Consider the following 9,911-nt stretch of genomic DNA (forward strand, 5'->3'; position numbering starts at 1 on the left):
TACCCATTTTAACTACTATTTGATTAGTTTTACATTGTCTAATTTACTTAGGTGAAAGATTAAGTTAAGCAGCTCATAAAGCAGGCTTACAATCCTTCATGCCGTCTAAGTGTTCGTCGTCTTGATCAACTTCCAATTTCAACATCCGCCGACTGAAGACCACAGCGCTTGGTTTTCTTGATTTATCGCATTCTTTCCTTGTACACAAACTCTTCCGGAGGACTCCATAGTAAACTCTGTATTCTCTATCTTCTTCCTCTCTCGACTATCGTCTTTTTCATCTCTTTCTTCTCTCCGGAGATCGCAAGGTCAAAAGGTCATAGCCTTGTCACATCACAGCTTCCACAAGTTCAGCCAGCGAGCCACGAGGGTAAGCCCTCGGGCAAATCCTTTTTGTACTTCTCACAAGCCAACTTTTATACATTTACTTTAGTTATCTAGAATGTTCTATTACTATTTATAGCGTATTACAAGCTGTACTATTTTTGGAAACTGCTGAGTCACATGAAAGAAGTTTCTGGAATATTACAGATTATAGATAATTCAAGAAAAGTCTGGGATTGCGTGACAGATTCAGTAAAAATAATTCGATCCTCGTAACAGCACCGATACCCAAGTTGACAACTGTAACGGCAAGGGAAGTCGTCATAAATCTATTCTTGAATGGGTCCTGTATGGGTTTCCTCCAGGAGAAACAAATTCCGTATACACCAGTATATACCAGCAACGACCCACGCTAAACCAAATAATTTAGGACCTGCTTTCGTGACCCACAAGAATAAGGCCAGATGTTAAAATTACTTTTCGAGACATTTCAAACAGCTCCCAGTACCACGTTTGTGGTTTGTAGTTTGCGAAAATAAACCGTAGTCCTTGAACAAGTTCCTTGCCAAAGCCTGAACCGTCACCGTCTGCCGAGGTTGATATTATTGTTCGCCGATGCCTCCAAAGGACAATGAATGAAGCATCAGGTAGGGTAAATAAGTACGCCGCGGAAATGTATGCGACAATCAGCAGGTGGTTAGGTTGCATTCATAATGTATGACGGGGGGGGGGGGGGGGCAGGTGGAATTTTTTATCACCAAAAAAATTTTCAACACCCTGGCCTCAAAAAATTAGCAATCCCCCCAAGCAAGAATATTAAAAAATTTCCACTCCCCCTACCCACAGCAACACCATAAAACTTTAAAATGTGACTATAAGGTTAATTTTTTATCAATGTACTTATGCAAGGAAGTCTTGATATCTACTACTAGGGCTGCACTGTCTCCAGATCGAGAGGTTACGGCGGATCCTTGATATACCTGATGCACATTCATATCATCAGACTCGTCTTTACCACTTTCTTCATGAGAATCTTCATCTTCAGAGTCACTTCCAAAAACAGCGAGTATTTCGTCATCACTATCATCATCTTCACTGTCTTCTTCATCATCTTCACCATCTCCTTTCTCTATTTCGTCTTGGTGGTCATTCTGAGAAACACTCTTATACTGTGAATGCATGTTGGAGCCGTTAGTTAAAAAGTTGATATGTGCCATTATCCGAGTAATTTTGTCATTCTTCAGACTATTTAATGATAGTTTATGAAAGGTTAAATATTTTTCAACTTCTTTAACTGTTAGTTTCTTTAAAGCGTCGCGAAATAAGGATAACTCTATCCAGTCATAATCTTCGTATGATGTTTTCTTTACTTCGGCTTTATCCCGTTTTGTTTGATTTGTTCGGATATCTTTGGCCCTTTGAAGACACAAAAGATGGTTTACGTAAGATCTTATATGATCTTTTTCAAGATATATTTCTCGGAAAATTTTTTGATGCTATTTGGGTCTTCGAGACAAACTGTGCCTGCAGAAAACTCTATTTTCAGTTGGGCTCTTGGAAGGAAGTCATCCACAATACGAAAAATTTTGTTTTATTAGAGATAAGGGTATCTTTTGTGGATAAACTTTAAGTCATGAAGATTGCACTCTACACAGGCTTAAAACCACTATCCAGACTCATGACTGAGAAAGATTTGGAAACTGAAAATGAAGAAGTGGAGGAAAGTGAGGACACAGACCATGAAAATTAAGAAGTGGAGAAAAATGAGGACTCCGGCCAAGAGTAAATATTTAGGAAAAGTTCCTATTAATTATAGTTGTTTTTTTTATTCAATATTGATGAGTTAACAAAGATTCTTATTCCACAAAATCTGGAGTAGAGCAATATTTATATGCCTAAAAATTTTTGTTTCTTTTAAATAGGCTTTTAATAATAGAAGTGTTTTAAATGTAGCTAAATTTGACAAATCTCATAATTTAATTACTGCAGACCAATAGGCCGTTTACAGAACTTTGAAATAAACATATTACCATCATGTGCTGCAAAAGTCCCACTGTGTCAGCATATGTTATGTTATGAAATGAAGAAATTTTACTACGCCCTGGTTATTTCTTCTAGCTTATTTGATAACAAAAATTTGGTATCCCCCCACTTTATTGTAAAAAAAATTTGAAATCCCCCTTTTTTCTTGTATATATTTTTTTCCAATCCCCCTCAATTTTACCTGCCCCCCCCCCCCCCCCCTCTGCCGTATATTATGAAGGCAGCCTTATATGTTGAACCTCGGCATTCCACGCTGTAGTCTACTTTGAGATATTCTTTGCACAACTCTTCATTTTTGTTCTTGCAGAGTTGACGGCAAGCAAGCGCCAGAACACGTTATCAAGTAAGTCACATAAAGGACGAAAAAGACATTTTTGTACACGACTTCCTTCATCTCTGAGATTTTGGTTAGTTTTTCTTCGTCATCTAGGCTTTTTTCCTCCAAGATAACTCTCTTACGAATACCGTAAATTACACCTGCAGCGGAAATAATAGTTGCATTCAATGACAAGATCACAAACAAGTCTCCAAATGTATTCATATGCAGTCCTGGAGAAAGGCAGCTGTGAATAGGTGCAATTTGAAGTAAATTCAGTTGCAGCATTCCTGAGTACTGTTTTTGCAACAACTTGTAACGAATCTGGCCAACTGATGAAAGAGAAGACACCAGTAAGCCATAAATGACTTGGTAAAACCCGATTAAGATCCTGAGTTAGGATAAGAACGTGTCCGTGAGATTGAGACCACGGTCCTTTGCAAGCTTTGCTTTCCTTTTCCATGCCAAAAGAGTAAGTATTATTAACAAAATGGCCGCAACAAGAGACAACTGTCCCGTGATCCACGATTGCGATAGACATTCTTTGCAGGTGTGGAATTGCTTGTAGTATCCAGAGCTGCAAACGGCGAAAACTGGCCCCTCGTATCCTTCTGCCACAATATTCATTGTGGATATTGGAAGTGCAAAGGGGTATTTCACGGAATCCTGATCTAGTGCTGGTAAAGCTTTTATGAGATTTTTGATAAAATCTTGGTAACGAAGTTTGTAAGAGTCGTTCCGCGCCACTGCCACCAATAACCAGGTTTCAAAGAGACATATTCGTCTTGGCACACAAGTCTACCTTTGCCACATTTGTGGCATTCCTCGAACAAATGGGTTCGATAATGACCGTGCAAGCATGGAAAACCTCGGTATCCAGCGAAAAAGTCAGTCTCAGTTCCTATTAAAGGTAAAATTATTGCTTTAGTGTTATGTTTTCGTTTTCGTTTCAAGAACGCCTCTGTAAAGAATTGAATTTTAAAAGAGCACAGCAAATGGTTATAGACGTTATGCAGACCTTTAGGTCATTCTTTGAAGCTCGACTTGTTTGCCTCGTTCCACCTTCCCCCATATCCTATCTTCAACATTGACTTTTACATCTTCTTTTTGGTCTTTATTGGACCACACCACACGGACATTTAATATTTAGCAAGTAGCTTTCACATTCATATGATAGGAGAGGGTCTTAATGTGGCTAACTGATAGCCGTAAAACGGCCAAAAATGTAGCCGTTAGACGTAAAAACTGACTTATTTTAACCCATAGTCGTAAAAAAAGTTAATTTCTGGTGATAACGATGGAATGATAGTAGCCGTTCGCCGTGAAACGACCAAAGTTTTAACCGTTAGCCGTAAAAGCCATCACCCCTTGGAGACCGTCATAGAATCTAAAAGTGTACAATCGTCAGTTATGACTGACTGTCAGGACATGACTTGCAATCTGGTAGTGATTTTCCAGGTTTCTTGCCATAAGAAACGTACGAACCATTCGGACATTCCTTACAACCTTCCGTGAGAAGTGTACGCAAACTCTTTCCTGAAAAAAGCTCCTTCTACGAAAATAAGCAAGCAAACAAAACATCAATCAGCGGAGAACAGACAAAGACAAAACTGATCTGTCCCCTTCCGTTTTAAGACTAGTTACAGTAAGAACCTTTAGGATAAAATTCATATTTTACAACTTACATTTTAAGTCCAGGGGCATTAAGGCCAAAGGCCTCTGGTTCAATTATCTCTATAGGATTATCAGGCAGTGTTCTGGAATAAAAATAGTTAGAAGATTAAACGTTTTATAGAGCCACAGGATGAAAACTCTTATTCTGTGCTCAACAAAGTGTCTCGTTTCCTATTGGTCAATGGTGAATGCATAAATATGAGAAGGCTACAGAGTGCGATGCTTGATCTCCGTATTTCACTCGAAGGAACCTAAATTATTAAGATGCCGTTGCATGCAAATAATGTATTGTTATCAGCTATAATTTCATTATGCAATCTCCGCGTTTATCTGCAGAAGCAACTCGACCAAACATAAAACTGATTTCGAAAAAATGACAAAAAGTGCCAACGTTTGGGACTATCTAACTTTTGATGTGTACTTACAGCAAGTGTAACTAAGTCCTGTTGTAGAAGGCGCGATATAGGGAATACACTTCAAGCGATTATTATCCTGTGCTTTGAAGCAAAACAGTTTTTAAATTAGTGATAATTAAAGAATAGGGGGATTTTCATGGTTCAGTACATACACTTTAAAAACTCTAAGTTTAATCAAAACCATGACATAATTCTCGAACGTGCTGATTGGTCACCAGTCCGATTTCTGCAGTAATAGGACAATGTACCCGATGTGCTTTTAAGTGGACAGGGTAATAGAGCGTTTAAAGGGACAGTTGAGAAAGTTAGGTGTTCTTATAACATATCCCTACTGACAGTGCAGCCTCTTGTCGAGAAAAACCGTGTTTTGGCAAAGAGGCGATTAGGTTCGGAGAGAATTCTCTACAAAAAAAAGAGGTGAGCAGGATTCAAATAGATTCAAAGTTGCTGTTCGTTGTTTCTATAGTAAGGGATAGCTATCCCTTACATCACCGTCTGGTCCAGTAAATTCGAAAATAACTCTGTCAACGAGTAGAAGGGCAATGGTGTGGGAAGACAAATCCCAGTTGAGAGAAAAATACTAAATTAAATGTTATTAAATAAAAATTGTGAAAGGAAATAGCATTCAAATAAATTGCACTCATGAAATTGCCAGTATCTTACAAAAGGCTTGCATTACAGCTTTTTCAGCTCTTCTAAATGCGAAAAAACACCTTGGAAGACAAATCCCTGTTAATAAAAATAGCCATGAAGGTAAAGTATTAAAACAATTTAAATCGATGATTTTACTTAAGTCTCCATAATGTCTTCTGTCTCTTACAGCTGTATCAGCTCCTGTAAATTTAAACTGAACACTTTGCTGGGTACAAAGGCAATGGCGTTGGAGGACAAATCCCCGTTGAAAAAAAATGGTCGAGAAAATATATCGAAACAAATTGATATCATTAAATTGCCAGTTTCTATCCAAATTGTGTTGCTGACTGATTACCACATATCCTCTGTGTATAACGCGGATAAAGGATTTAATTTGGGCTCGCTGCCCGAATATAAAGGTTCAATGCGTCATGCAGTAGAGTGGTATTTTAGATAAAGATAGAGCGTTTTTATCATTTGTGAAGACAAACCACCACTTTGAGGAGTAAGAAATCAGGACGACGATTTCACTCATCACATAAGATATATGCGAAACGAACCAGTCAGATATATGCTAGGACGATCAGAAGACTTACAGGACTCTATCAGGTAGAAAGGTTATGGCGTTACGAGACAAACCCGTGGCAAGGAAAAAAATATCCTAGAGAAAATAGTTTTTAAACAAATTGAATCCATGAATTTTCTGTTATCTCAAAATGTCCGCTATCCCTTATCGCTTTATTAGCTTCTATAAATTTAAAAACACTTTGTCAGGTAGAAAGGTAATAGCGTTAGAAAACAAGTACCTGTTAAAAAAAAGAAACCTTGATAGTAAAGTATTCAAACAATTGAAATCAATGATTAAGTTTTACATAATTTCTTTTATCCCTTACAGCAACGTCAGCTCCTGTAAATTCGAAAAAATTCTATCAGGTAAAAAGTCAATGGCGTTGTAAGACAAATCCCAGTTAAGAAAAAAAATTACTAGAAGAACTGTTTATTGATAAAAATTACCAGTGGAGATGGTATTCAAACAAACTGAATTCATGAAATTGCCAGCATCTTAAAAAAAGCTGGTATCTCTTACAGCTTTCTCGGCTCTTCTACATGCGAAAAGACACCTTCAGGCAGAACGGTAATGCGGGCGTTGGAAGGCAAATGCCTGTTAATCAAAATAGCCTTGAAGATAAAGTATAAAAACAATTTAAATCGATGATTCAGTTTTATCTAAGTCGTCAAAATGTCTGCTATCCCTTACAGCACCGTCAGCTTCTGCAAATTGGAAAAAACTCTGTGAGGTGGTAAAAGAGCAATGGTGTTGCAAGACAAATCCCAGTCAAGAAAAAAAAATTCTGGAGCAAATGTTACTCAATAATAATTATCAAAGGAAATAGCATTCCGACAACTTTAATTCATGACATTGCCAGTGTCTTTTAAAAAAAAAAAAAAGCTTGTTCTTTTATAGCCATTCCAGCTCCTCTAAATGCGAAAAGACACTTCTAGGTAGAACGGTAATGGCATTGGAAGACAAATCCCTGTTAAAAAAAGGTAGCCTTGAGGATAAAGTATTCAAACAATTTAAATCAATGATTCAGTTTTATTTGAGTCGCCAAAATATCTCTTATTATTCAAACTGAATCTATGGACTCTCTAATATCAAATTTAATTCATGACGTTGCCAGGGTCATTTTAAAAAAAGCTTGTTCTCTCACAGCCATACCAGCTCCTCTAAATGCGAAAAGACACTTCTGGGTAGAACGGTAATGACATTGGAAGACAAATCCCTGTTCAAAAAATAGCCTTGAGGATAAAGTATTCAAACAATTTAAATCAATGATTTAGTTTAATTGAGTCGCCAAAATAGCTCTTATTATTCAAACTGAATTTATGGACTATCTAATATCAAATTTAATTCACGACATTGCCAGTGTCTTTTTAAAAAAAAGCTTGTTCTCTTACAACCATTCCAGCTCCTCTAAATGCGAAAAGACACTTCCGAGTAGAACGGTAATGACATTGGAAGACAAATCCCTGTTAAAAAAAATAGCCTTGAGGATAAAGTATTCAAACAATTTAAATCAATGATTCAGTTTTATTTGAGTGGCAAAAATATCTCTTATCATTCAAACTGAATCTATGAACTATCTAATATCAAATTTAATTCATGACATTGCCAGTGTCCTTTAAAAAAAAAAGCTTGTTCTCTTAAAGCCTTTCCAGCTCCTCTGAATGCGAAAAGACACTTTCAGGTAGAACGGTAATGGCGTTGGAAGACAAATCCCTATTGAAAAAAATTGCCTTGAGGATAAAGTATTCAAACAATTTAAAGGAATGATTATATTTAAGTCCTCCAAATGTCTGCTACCCCTACAGCTGTATCAGCTCCTGTAAATTCCAAAACACTTTTTCATGTAGAAAGGCAATGGTGTTGGAGGACGTATTTCTGTTGAGAAAGAAAAAAAATACAAATATATTTAAAAAAGTTCATATCATGAAATTGCCAGCATCTGCTAGTATCCAAATTGTGTTTTTGACTGATTACCGCATACACTCTGCGTGTAACGCGGATAAAGGATTTCATTTAGGCTCGCTACCTGAATACAAAGGTTCAATTGGTCATGCAGTAGAGTGATATTTTAGATAAAGATGGAGTGTTTTTTCCATTTGTGAAGACAAGCCGCTACTTTGAGGAGTAAGAAAACATACACAAGACGACGATTTCACTTATCACATTAGGTGTGGGAACCGAACCAATCAGATATGTGCAAGGACTATCAGAAGACTGATAGCTCATTTGATATTGGCGAGAGCTCATTTGATATCGCCGAGAGCTTTCAAATACCGCTAGCACTTTGATTCGAGTTTGTGATATAAACTTCACTTTGTTTCAGTAAATCCATATTCTCATATAACAAATAGAGATCTCTGACAAAATCATGGCTCAGTATCAAAACTCTGATAGTCGTTTTTCAGGTAGAACAAACAAAGCAGAACAAAAAAATGAGGGCTGCGCAGTCCCAAAATTATTTTTTTAGCAATAATGACGGCGGAATTCCTCCATATTAATTGATTGAAGTCGACAAACATTTGTTTAAGCAGCTTCTATGAAGGAAACAATTTTAAACCGTATTTAACAAAACAGCTTTTAATCAGCTTAATTTTAGTTAAGCTTAATTTTTTAATTAATTAATTTTTAATTAATTTTTTTATTTAATTTTTTAATTAAGCTTAATTTTAATTAAGCAAAACAGCTTAATTTTAATTAAGCCTTGGTGTGAATAGCGTATTAATTCAGATCTTGTTGGAGAGGACCGGCTAACAGAGTTGCCAGTGGGACTGATGACAATGTGTAATTTCGCCAGACGTTTAGCCGTCTGGCGAACAAATGTGAGTAGATTTGCAAAATGGGAGTGATTGCAATTTAATTTAAAATCAGTTACTCTACTGGTGTAAATCATATTGATTATCATGAGGCTATCATATTGTACCGCTCATTCCCTCGTTCCCAGAGCCCACCTGGGGCCCTGCTCGTTTGGAACAGGGATGAGATTGCTCCACTGTTCCTTGGGAAAATTTACCAGCCGAGAAGGGAGTACCAAGGATCGGGTGGTCAGTCATTTTTCTTGAATTCTATATTTCTCTTATACCAAAAAGGACTCTTTCCAGCTACTTCCTTGCTGTATACCCACTCACAAAACAATCCAAAATCCACTCACGTTCTGAACAGTCTCACAACGAGTTAAACATCTGGATAAAAATTCACTTGGAAAATAATACAAGTAAAACCAATTTTAATAAATCGGTGTTCGTTTTATCTTTAAATTGTAACCTTTCTTTCTTTGGGAAATTCCCCATTCTTGTCAGCTGATCGCGTAGCTCGAAGAGTTCTCTTTTTGAGTCTGCTTTTTCAGACATCCACCGAATTCTCTTTCGCAGCGGGGGGGGGGGGGAGGGGTAGTGGGGAAAGCACCTGGGACTATGTAGATTTTGCCAGATAGCTCTCCTGACTTTCAGGACATGTTTTCTGAAATGAAACGTTCGGTGAGATTCTTGACCCATTCTTGAATTTGCCGTCGGCTCTTCCCGTTTTTCGCGTAATTTTACTTCTTCAGGAAAACTGAAATATGAGAGATTTGACTAAATGTGAGTCCCATTAATACAGAGCGCTACAGCGCAGAACAAGGAAAATAATTATTCCTAATTGCACAAGACAGAATATGCGGTTGTTTACCGAAGCCTCGCTTTAGTGCTGAAAATTAGGTTCCAGACACGCGCGCCTAAACATATCGGAAATGGGTCAGTGACCCTCCGGACAAAATAATCCACCCTATGAAGGAAAACCCCAAAAGTTATTCCATCCCTCGCTTACTCGAAAACAGGTATGTTGTTTGCGTCGTTATTGTCCTAAATCTGCGTATTTTCTCCATTCATAGCTAAGAGGAGGGACGTGCCTTTATGGGCTAAGCTTCCTATGCTTCAACCTCGATCTGGGTACTCCAAAAGAA

The 9,911-nt window shown here is 37.4% G+C and overlaps 1 pseudogene; it reads right to left on the bottom strand.

The window, feature by feature from the left end:
* Positions 1-1,971: 1,971 nt before the first annotated feature.
* LOC148728219 (uncharacterized) lies at positions 1,972-3,755 on the bottom strand (annotated as a pseudogene).
* Between the last annotated feature and the right edge of the window lie 6,156 nt (positions 3,756-9,911).

This window comes from Stylophora pistillata, chromosome 6 (genome assembly GCF_964205215.1).
Source record: "Stylophora pistillata chromosome 6, jaStyPist1.2, whole genome shotgun sequence".
NCBI lineage: Eukaryota > Metazoa > Cnidaria > Anthozoa > Scleractinia > Pocilloporidae > Stylophora > Stylophora pistillata.